Here is a 3,985-nt window from a genome sequence, read left to right on the forward strand (position 1 = left end):
ACATTAGAAAAGTGTTTATCAAAAAAAAAAAAAAAAATTCAGGTTTAACTCTAAACATTTTAATTCTGGACCTTTTATCTTATCTATATTGATATTTATATAATGAAAAAAGTATAATACTTAAATTTATCACCATTCTCATGTATGTACCTCTCTAGTGTTTCATTTACTCAGTAATAACTGTACTAGATAACATTTGCTTAGTATTTTATAGTTTATCATTCTTATGCCTTATTTGATTTTTTTTTTTTTTTTTTTTTTTTTTTTTTTTTTTTTTTGAGACAGAGTCTCGCTCTGTCACCCTGGCTGGAGTGCAGTGGCGCAATCTCCACTCGCTGCAGCCTCTGCCTCCCAGGTTCAAGTGATTCTCGTGCCTCAACCTCTCAAGTAGCTGGGATTACAGGCACCTGCAACCACGTCCAGCTAATTTTTGTATTTTTAGTACAGACGGGGTTTCGCCATGTTGGCCACGCTGGTCTCAAACTCCTGACCACAAGTGATTCGCCTGCCTTGGCCTCCCAAAGTGCTGGGATTACAGGCATGAGCCACTGAGCCTGGTGTCTTATGTCTTATTTGATCCTCACAATAATTAAATGAGGTAGGAAGGACTAATGTTGTTCTTTGTTTTACAAATGAGGAAATTTAGATTCAAAGATGTTAAGTGACTTGTCCAGTAAAATAAGAGACAAGATTTTAATCAACTAATTCTTTATAGATCTTCGCATCTCAAGAAAGTGAACTTGTTCTCATATTTCTATCATGTTTTAAAGTCTGAATTGTTATTAATTTCCAAGTTGTTACTTCCTTTACTTCTTAGGAATTAAAGAAAAAAGCATATTAAAAGGCATTCATCTAACCTATCAGCTAAATTGATGATATCCCTTATACATCACCTCTGTGTATACATCGAATCAAAAATTGTGCTAATTAAGGACTGATGTTACAATAGTAAGCATAACAGACACAGACCCCACCTTCATAGATTTCCAGTTTGATGGCAGAAACTAGCCATTAATATATCACCTGTGTGTACAAGTGTGTAATTGTAAGTTAAGCATAAAAATGGAAGAATAGGGAGCTGTTAAAACCACAGGAAGCTGATCGAATGAGGATGGTCAGAGCAGACTTCTCTGAGGAAGTAACATTTGAGCTCAGATCTTAAAGATGAATACACGGCAGCAGTAAGAGAAAATGAGGAGGAAGCAAAAGTGGAAACCCCTGGTAAACCCATCAGATCTCACGAGACTTATTCACTATCACAAGAATGGCATGGGAACGACTCCCTGATACAGTTACCTCCCCCTGAGTTCCTCCCACACACGTGGGAATTCTGGGAAATACAATTCACGTTGAGATTGAGGTGAGGACACAGTCAAACCATATCAGTACCCTGACAGCAGAGGCTTCCAGTAGGTGCCAAATAGGGTCAGTTAAGCAGAGACATCTCTCTAACAGTTATCAGAAATTCTCAAATACTAAACAAAATATTTGTTTTTCAGGGGTAAGGTTATTATAGTTTGGGTGAGGGGAGTACTGTGCATAAGAATTGAAGCAATTTACCAACTGGTAAACAACAATAATAAAGTATATATTATGTGACTATCCCCTTTGCTGGTTGTAAAATGTTTTTTAGCTTCCTACAGAGAGACCTGACCTATATAACTTTTTGCATGAGCTCATTCTTCTTAATTTGTTTTTAACAAAATGATACTGTCAGCTTCTTGAGCTAATTATTAACAAGAAATGCTAAATGAACGAGTCTCCTCTCCCATGATTAGATTTGGTCAACCTTGTATTTTCAGATTCTAATGTTTTTACATTTTAGGGGGATTGAGATTTAAAACAACAATTTTTTTTAATAACACATAAAATTTTTCTCAAACCACATTTTCCCTCTACTCTCACATCACAACAATCATCACCACACAAGAAAACTTCTATGACCATATGTGTGTGGACTTTTCCCCTACACATCAAGCAGTGGACACCAGCTGGGTGTCCTCTGAATCAGTTCTGATACTCTCTACCCAGAGATAGTGTCACATCCCACAGATTGAGTGCTCAGTCCCCAAGACTGCCCCTGTCCCCTCCACACACACATACCAGTTGCAAGTCCAGGCCTCCAGAACTTCTGATGGACCAGCTTCAAGTTGGGGCTCCCACCTTTGGGTTCAATTAATTTGATGGAGCAGCTCACAGAACTCAGGAAACACTTACTTAGGTTTACTGGTTTATTAGGAAGGATATTGCAAAGGATACAGAGACACATAGGGTGGGGTATGGGGAAGGGGCACAGAACTTCCATGCCTTCCTTGGGCTGCACCCTCCAGGAACCTCCAGGTTTAGCTATCCAGAAGCTCCCTGAACTCTTTGCTCTTGGGTTTTTCTGGAAGCTTCATGACATCAGCATTCCTTCCCCCAAGATTGGGTTGGACCCTCTCATGGGAGGGCCTTAAGACCCACAGTCAGAAAGGCAGGGGAACATTAGAATGAAAGGAGGGCAGGCCTGCTGCTGAGGCCTAACACCCCTGACTTTTTTTTTTTTTTTTTTTTTTTGGGGACTGTTTTTTTTTTTTTTTTTTTTGGAGACAGTCTTGCTGTTACCTAGGCTGGAGTGCCGTTGTGCCACCTCGGCTCACTATAACCTCCGCCACCCAGGTTCAAGCGATTCTCCTGTCTCAGCCTCTAGAGTAGCTGGGATTACAGGCGCATGCCACCATGCCTGGCTAATTTTCGTATTTTTTGTAGAGACGGGGTTTCACCATGTTGGCCAGGCTGGTCTCAAACTCCTGACCTCAGGTGATCCACCTGTCTCGGCCTCCCAAAGTGCTGGGATTACAGGTGTGAGCCACTGCACCTGGCCATTCCCCCACATTTTAATAAGACTATAACAAGGGCTATGGGAATTATTAGCCATTTTTTAAGTTTTTACTAAAAGAACGAGCTTATTTTGCTCTATGATTTTGTTACACTTTTCACCCGTTACTGGTTTTCTAAGTCTTACATGTTTAATTATGAAATATTTTTAAAGTATAAAAAAGAGTAGAAAATAATATAGAGTGCATTGTTTCTGCATCCTTGTCCTTCATTCCTAGCTCGGTTGCATCTACCTAAAGTACACACTGAGTATTCCATTAACTTCAGGCCTTTAATGTAAACTCTCAGTCTTTGTTTAAAAATGTCTATTTCAGCTCTTACTTTTGAGTTATATATTAGCTCTATATAAAATTTTAAGTTGCTACTTCTTTTTACTTAAGCAGTTTGAAGATATTTCATTGTAATTTTGAAGCAGCATCGTTTTCTGGGGTGAATACCCAGGGTTCGTCGTCTCAAGCTGAGAAAATTAACGACACACACACACATACATGAAGTGGGTTAAGGAGTGGAAAGTTTAATAGGCAGAAGAAATGCGAGAGGAGAGCATCTCTCTCATGAAAGAGAGGTGTTCCGAAAAAGGAAAAGCGGTGGACCACAGCAGATTTTACAGGCAGGCTTCAAGAGGTTGTGTCTGATTTACATGGGGCCCACAGATTGGTTCCACCAGGTGTGATGTTTACTGGTGCGGGAAAGGCTGGTCACCCCACCCTAATCTTATTAGGCAAATGGATTTTCTACTTGGCCAGTGCCATCTTGCCTGCTCCTTACTGTACACGTGGCAAAAAGAAGAGAAGATGGAGCCGCCATTTTGAATATGCCTATTCCACGGGTAGTTTTTTCTGTTGTCACAACTGCTGGCATTCGCTTGTGCAAGCTTCCAGCTTGCTTGTCTATGTCTGCAGCTTGATTTTACAGGCTGTTCTTCATTAGAAAAGAAACTGATTTGGGGGCTGCTTTTCATTAAAAGGAAAACCTTACCAAGGACTTCCTTACCCTATCTGCTGAAGTAATTTCTTTTTTAACTTTTTTTTTTTTTTTTTGAGACGGAGTCTCGCTCTGTCGCCCAAGCTGGAGTGCAGTGGCCGGATCTCAGCTCACTGCAAAATCC

The sequence above is a fragment of the Rhinopithecus bieti genome, unplaced genomic scaffold, assembly GCF_001698545.2.
Source record: "Rhinopithecus bieti isolate Rb0 unplaced genomic scaffold, ASM169854v2 scaffold_15676, whole genome shotgun sequence".
Taxonomy (NCBI): Eukaryota; Metazoa; Chordata; class Mammalia; order Primates; family Cercopithecidae; genus Rhinopithecus; species Rhinopithecus bieti.